General features: G+C 35.7%; 1 long non-coding RNA gene across 1 annotated transcript; it reads left to right on the top strand.

The window, feature by feature from the left end:
- Positions 1 to 4,732: 4,732 nt before the first annotated feature.
- On the top strand, positions 4,733 to 6,991 carry LOC147511555 (uncharacterized). The gene is made up of 3 exons (XR_015217020.1): positions 4,733 to 4,798; positions 6,217 to 6,322; positions 6,415 to 6,991. It is a non-coding gene; the product is annotated as an uncharacterized LOC147511555 (long non-coding RNA).
- The last annotated feature ends 863 nt before the right edge of the window (positions 6,992 to 7,854 follow it).

The following is a 7,854-nucleotide window of genomic DNA, read 5'->3' as shown; positions in this document are numbered from 1 at the left end:
CTTTTTCAAGACTAAGTCGTCAGGTTGGAAACTTTGAGGGTTAACTTGCTTGTTGTATGTCTTCCTCAGAGTTTGCTGATAGGATGCCACTCGAATAGCGGCTAGGTCGCGTCGTTCTTCAAGTAAGTCGACCTCTCGAACAAGAATAGAATCATTCTGCTCAAATTTGACGATTTCAGATTGAGTCATTGTAATTGTCAACTCAGTAGGAATGACGGCCTGAGTACCGTAACATAGTGAGAACGGTGACTCGCCTGTGCTAAAATGAGTTGTCATTCTATGAGCCCATAAAATGTTTTCTATCTACTTTGGCCATTGGCTCTTATTCTTTTCAATCTTCTTTTTTAAGTTATCTAGGATTGCCTTGTTGCTGGCTTCTACTAGACCGTTGCATTGAGTGTATTGAAATCGCGTGAACGATCTTCCACTTAGCTAAAAGTTCCTTGACTATTTTTCCCTTGAAGTGGGAGCCATTGTCCATTACTAATGTGTGGGGTAGGCCAAATCTGGTGATGATGTTGGTCTAGATGAAGTTACTAACATTAGATTCTTTGACATGAGCCGAGGGGATCGATTCCACCCATTTGATAAAGTAATCTGTTGCAACTAGGCCGAATTGGAAGTCTGTGCTTTTTTGTGGAATGAATGTACCCATGATGTCCAAGCCTCACATGTGAAATGGCTAAGGGATGGCAATGTTGATGAGCTCTTGAGATGGTTAGACAATATTGTGGCCAAATGTTTGGCACTTCATTCATTTGAGTACTTACTTCTTGGCATCAATATGCAATATTGGCCAGAAGTATCCTTGTGAGATCGCTTTGTGGGCCAAAGAGCGACTTCCGGTGTGGTTTCCACATTCTCCCTCGTGGATTTCTGCGAAAATCATCTGACCCTATTCTCGGCTTATGCACCTCATATGGGGTCATCCGGTGGATTTTCTGAAAAGTTTGTCGTTTACTAGGCAGTAGTGACCTGACTGGTTTTGAACTTGTCTGGCCTTGGTGCGATCTGTTGGCGTTTTGCCTAGTTGGATATAATCTATGATAGGTTGCATCCATGTTTGACTCCTTTGAGTGTCAGAGAGTAGGCATATGTCACTTATTTCTAGGACGTGCTCATTTTGGTAAGTAGGTCTATCAATTACCGATGAGTAACTTACTAAAGGCCACAATTCGGTGCTTGGGTTGCGAAGGTAATTTGTCGGGGATGGTGATTCTCTTCCCGTAGGAAATGATGTATGGTGACTTTCTTAAAGGAAGGTAGTAATTGGCTTACAACTTGAAGGTATTTAGAAAGGCTACCTTCATTGGTGGTGTACTCATTAGCGACCTGGCGAACGACCAGTTGTGAATCGCTGAAGAGCTTGAGCTCCTGAACTTTAATCTCTAATGCCATGTGTAGTCCTATGATCAGGGCTTCGTACTCAACTTCATTGTTGGAGGTCATGAAATCAATGTGAATTGATTTTTCCGCCATAGAGCCATCTGGTGACACTAGGACTACTCTGACACCGCTACCACCTGGATTGCTAGCTCCATCTACGTAGAGTGACCATACCGATGAGTCGTGTTGCTTAAAAGATGGGGTGGCGACCTCTGGTTCCCAGTTCAGGTCGTCAACTGGGTAATATGCTAAGAAATCAGCAATGACCTGACCTTTCTAAGAGGTTCGAGGGGTGAACTAAATATGGTGTTTGATAAGAGCCCAAAACTGTAGTTTTAACCCCTTAACAATATTGCTGTTAGACCAATTATATAATCAATAATATATGTTTATCACTAATTACGTGTTTTTGAGAATTTTAGGCTTTGGAGTTGAATAAATGTAAATTCGTTACTAATTAGGCGCTAAAGGGAGCTAAAGGGATTGCTATGAAAGTTCTATGAAGAAAGCCCAAGTTTCATGGAGAAAAAGCCCTTAAACAGCCAAAATCAAAGTTGTTAAGTGAAAGTCAAACCGGATTAGAAAGCTGAATAAAAGTCAACAGAACTTCAAAATGCCATATCTTTGGACTCAGACTTTGGATTTGGGCCCATTTTATATCAAAATGACCGGCTCAGAAATCTCTTTCCAATGGTCTAGATCTTGACTCGATCAAATCAGTATAAGTTGGTAAAAACTCGCGCTACAGTAACACGACCAGAATGGAAAGTCCTGGATTCAACAGATTGGGTTTTGGGCTCAATTTTTCGGCTCAAAATATGACTCCTCAGCCCATGCACGAATTTGGGGATCTAACTCTTTTATATCAAGAGACAAAAGCTTAGCTCTTAGGCTATCTAGATCTAAACCTAGTTCTAGTTCATAAAATTTAGTTTTTATAATATAAAATTAGTTTTAATTCATTAAATTAGTTTATATAGATTAATCTAGTTAGTTGTCCATTTTATTAGTTGTTAGAACAAGTTTTGAATCTTAGAATAAAATACTTAGTTTATATTTCAATCTTTAATTTCGAATTCAATCTTGCATTCATAGATTTAGTTGTTTTAAATTGATAATTAGTATTTATAATCTTAGTTCTAAATTAGTTTAAATTTCAATTGTAATCCATTTTTGAATCTTAGATTATTGTTAATTTAGATTAATAAAGTTTAATTAGTTATTCAATAATAACTTGTTTTTACTGTTCTTGGTTTAGAAATGATAGTATGATGATTCAAGGCTAAAACCTCCATTAGAGGGGTTTAAGGAAGCCTTGATGAAAACTTGATTTTGTTAGCTTAGAAATTGTCGTGATAATCTATTCAATTCTAGAAAGTAATTAGTTCACCATGAGAATGAGTTTGATTGCTTTACATGCTAGTTATTATTTGGTAGAGATTGCCATGAATAACTAGGGATTAGAATACCAGTTGTTATGCGAAAGCATTGACTTTTGGATTACGACATTTCATTGTTAGTTGATTAAGTCGAATTAAGGTGGAATCGAATTCCCCTAATTCATTCTCTATTGTCAAGTTAGTATTTGAATTCCATCATTTCGTTATTTGCATATTGTTTTCTAGTTTCCCATCATAGTATAAATTCACATCTATAAATATTGCTCTCACCATTATTCCCTTGTGTTGATCAATTGATTTCTATTATGTCTTGGTAGTTTAGGAGTGGAACGATTCTGTACTCTATATATTGCATAAATCTATATGTGAGAGTAGGAAATAAATAATTGATAATGTAAGAATAAGGTTAGAGTAAATCTAATTGAGTTTTTATGGGTTATCGGTGTTCACCAAGTTCTTACGCCCATCTTGCTATCTGCGAGTTGTTTTGTTGGCTTTAAGAAGGATCTTCTTTAGTGGGAGGTCGGTGAGCACTTTGGTTGGATGTGCATGGAAGTATGGTGCGAACTTTCTTGCTAAGTAAAGTAATGCCGATCTTGCTTTTTTCAATGTGGGAGTAGTTCTTCTCACTAGCAACAATGTCTTGCTTATGAAGTAGATCGGTTTCTCTGCATTATGTTCCCTTTGAAGAGAACTAAACTGATAGCGAAGTGAGACACTGCTAAGTACAGCCCCAGTGTTTCACCATCATTTGGTTTTACCAGCACACACTACACCATATGAAGGAATTTCTAACAATTGCATTTTTTCATTTGTAACACTTACTCGGCCGTTAGTAATTTAATGGCAGTTAGTATTCCGTTACTAAGTCATGTAACCGTTAGTAAATTAGTTGAATAATTTTGTGACCTTTATCGGTTATTAACTAACGGATCGTAAGTGTTACCCTTTGTTAAAAAACAAAACAAATAGCAATATCGGACTAAATAAAAAGGCGAAAATTTAAAGCGGGATTATTTTCATTTCAGCTTTCGTTAGGTCAACTGCCATTAAGTCCTTATCTAAGAGAAAACATAAGCAAAAAGAAGCAAAGGGTTGCCTTGGACTGCCACGATAAGTAATCATCTTCCCTCTCGATTTCTTCCTCGTTGTCTTCCTCGATTTCTCCCTTTTCAATTAAGTGATTAATAAGATATATTTCTTTGAGTCATGGTTCTATACATCTCCAAATTATCCCCTTCCGCAGGGGAGTTCTATTCTGGATTGACATTGTTTTATTGCTTGATTTTGATAAATTAGGGATTTTGGTTTTGATAATATTGTTTGTAAAAGTTAAAATGAGGACCTTTTTAAAAAAAAAAAAATTTTTGTTTTGTTTTTTAGGTTTGGGTTATTTTTTTAGGTTAGTTTGATTTTACCCCTTTCATGCAAATTTCCATTTTTATGTCACTCCAAACTTTAGGATTATATAGGGCAAGGAAAATAACTTTCTTGATTTATCTTTTTTGTTTATGGAAATATGTAAAGTGTTTGAACTCTATTTTATCTCTTGTTGGTTTATAGCAATTTGTTGAGGTATATTAATGTGTGGGAATTGTAGGGTTTGATTTTTCTTTACTTGTTAATTCATGGCCTACCTTGAAGCCCCACTGATAGAGGTTTCAAACCTAAAGTTTTCTTGTCCCAAGTAGCCATGACTAAATGAATGCCCTTTTGTCTTGATTTCTAAATTTTGCAATGTCAAATTTGTTGGTAAAGTTAGAAGTGAAGGAGTGTGGTAGAATTGCAGTGAAAAATTTAAGACATTAGTTAATTCACTTTGATAAATTTGTTATTTTTTTTTTTTGATATCTGACTTTTTGTACTAAAGTTGCATTTGGGTGGTCCCTTTTTGTGGAAAAGCGTTAATATCTCTCCCAAATCGAAAGTTGCATACCCATCGATGTAGCGGATAGTCAAGTTGATTCTGAGATGAACTTGAATGCCTCTCGAGATGGATGGAAATTGCAAAGGTACTCTTTTATATGTAAATGTTTTTATTAGAATCCTATCCTCTTTTCTCATATCTTTTCATGATGTTTTGTATTTCTCAATTGTATTTGAGAGAGTGAAGTGTTCATTCTGTTTATGCTGAGAATAATAATGTTTTCGAAAAGCAGTGAGCATATTATAGAGGGGTAGTTATAGGGGTAATGGGTAGAGTTATAAGTGTCATTGTCAAGATAGTTTATTTATTTAACTCTTGCTAAATTAAGAAGGGGAAACAAATGAGGAGGCTCTCGTTAGCGGTAAGTAAGCTAGGAGGTGCTCATAGTGAACCTCGGTGCATTTGTATAAAAGGTAGTTGCCTTACTTTTATTTTGGTCTGCAAAGCGATTGGTTGCTTTGATATTTCTCCCTTAGGATGGGCATTTCAGCTTATGGTTGCTTGAAGTCAGAAAATCATGATTTACTTCATCTTTCTCTTGATTCTTGTTGTGTAAAATTGAGAATGCCTTTTCTTTTCAACTATGGTTTGAAGTGATCCATTAGACCATGCAAATGATAAAACTTGGGTGCCAGCTCACATATACAAACCTGATTCAACAAAAATTGGTTTATGCTAATAGTAAAATGGTTTATGCTAACTGGTCATTTCATATACTCAACTTTTTATATTCAACTATGCAAAGGAGAATGGGCCATGTGAGGAGTGATTCACAAATTTGTTTCTTTCTATGGAGGGGCTTACTATTAGTTCCCATTTTACGTATTGCAACTATGGGTTGGGAATTGGTAACTAAATAAGTTTGGAACATAGTTAAACTCTATAAGCGACATTTTATTTCTTAGTCATCATTAATAGAAGCTATGCCATTCATGGTTATCGATTTGTGTTAGATTAGTCTTTTATGCTAGAACTTCTTTGATTGCTTTGTTTGAAATGATTTTTGTTTGTAGTATTAGTATGCCTTTGTTTGGTGGGTTTATGGTCTTTACTAAATAGTTGGTCTGCATCTTGAAAGTGGATAGATAGTAGTAATATATATAGTATAGCATGATTGCAGACATATGCATCTTGTAGCTTTCGATTTTAGCTTTTAGTCTCATCTTTGTTGTTTTATTTGCCTTGTTGCCTATCACTTACCAATTTGGATCGGATGGTTCAAGGCTTATTGTTTCATTGGCATGTTTACCACTTAGTTACTTCAAATTGGCTTCTACATGTTGTTAATTTCCAATTCTATCTCGTCTTCTTTTATGATTTAAAACTTAATTTGTTACGCCTCGCATACCTAATTTCTTATACTGTTTATCTAGGAAATATAAAATTATTGAATGAATATCCATGTGCTTGAGAAAATGTTATTTTCATTGACAAGGGTTGTGAGTATATTTACCCCTATCTTACTCTGCCAATGCAAACGTAAGAAAGTTTCTGCATTGCCAGTTCCAAGCCCAAACAAAGGAGGAAGGAGGGGGTCTCTTGGACGTCTCTTTCTAAACAAAGTATATATGTGTATACAACATGTTGGGCTGGTGGTTAATATATCAAGGTAATGGTGGTATTCTGGCTGTGATGCTTGTCATTTTTTTTTTGAATGTAGAATCAATGTTATGCTAGTTTTTTTTTTTTGCTAATGTGTAGATGTGCCATATGGTAATTTAGCGTCTATATTTTGATGAATTGGTGGAGTCTGTCACATGCATTGGCAATGGCAGTTCCAAGGGGGGGATTGTATGTGGGGTAGTGAAAGGTGAGGTAACTATTAAACTTGTTGAAGTGAGATCTGCGAGGTTTTTATTCCTTGGTTGCCACACCTTTGTTCTTTAATTACTAGGCTTTTTAATAAACTTTGTAGGTTCCCACTCAGATTTCTCTGGGCCAACTTCTAGAAGCACAACTTGTATTGCAATTGTTCCAAACAACCATGTTGTTGTCGCAAATGCTGGTGACTATCATTGTGTGATATCAAGGAAGGGTGAGGTAACTATTAAAATTGGCACAATCTTATTAACATGTGATGCTCTTGTAAACATGTGTTAGAAGATATTCATATTGTTACAAGTTTGGGTAGTTGATAGTGTTCAAACTTGCCTTGTCTCCTGTTGATTAGTTTTGGTAGTTGATGTTGTTGCCTTGTCGCATAGGGTTCTTTTATATTCAAATATTGTGTAAGTATCCAGTCTCATGTTGGTATTTGATGTTGGTATTTTTTTTTTCTGTAGCCAAATTATGTTTTCGAGTGTGGTTAACTCATCAATTTTTATTGTGGTGAGGTCAGTGCTTTTACCCGATTCTGTTAAATTTTTTGAAGTACTATTTATGGTAATACAATTCAGTCCTCTATTTGTGTCATTTGTTTGGTATGTGGTAGCTTTGGATTAACATAGAAATGGGATTGCTTATGGAAAGTATGCTCTCTAAAAGTCTTAAATTGGTGAAATAGTTTAGTCCTCCACATTAACAAGTGTCGAGTCCTTGAGAATAGGCAGGTTCTTGACTCTCTATTTTGGTGACTTCGACATTGATGGTGGTATATGTTTGACAGTTCTTTTGGTGGGAAGTTGGAATGCAACGGATATTGCACATCCATCGGCCTGGCATTTTATGTCTGTTGGGGATGCTTGGTATGGGTTGTCAACCCTCAATACACATTACTATACATGAATGTCGGTCATCTTTCAATTGAACTGTGGTGTGGATTTGTTATTGTACACTTTTTGCATGCACTCTTGCAAATCACTCCTTTGTATATATTTCAAAGGTCGACTATTCAATGTGTAGGATCGGGCATGAGAGTGCATACATGGAGAGGGCTATCATCAATATATATAGTATTCAATCTATACATTGTATTCTTGATGGTACTTCTAGCAATATACAAAGATTGCGGATGAATCTGAGAACTATCATGGTGACTTTGGAATATATATAAACATGTCACATAGGTATTTGTGGGTAAAACGATGTGCATGTGTCTCTTTTATGTTGGTCTGTTATTGGAGAACATGGGTTGGTGGGATTTTTATATTGTTATTAAAATCGAAAGTTTCATAATGAAATTCCCATCTATTAAAATATAGA

Source organism: Coptis chinensis, chromosome 3, assembly GCF_015680905.1.
Source record: "Coptis chinensis isolate HL-2020 chromosome 3, ASM1568090v1, whole genome shotgun sequence".
Classification (NCBI taxonomy): domain Eukaryota; kingdom Viridiplantae; phylum Streptophyta; class Magnoliopsida; order Ranunculales; family Ranunculaceae; genus Coptis; species Coptis chinensis.
The sequence above is the reverse complement of the archived record's forward strand: the minus strand, read 5'-3'. Positions and strand labels throughout refer to the sequence as shown.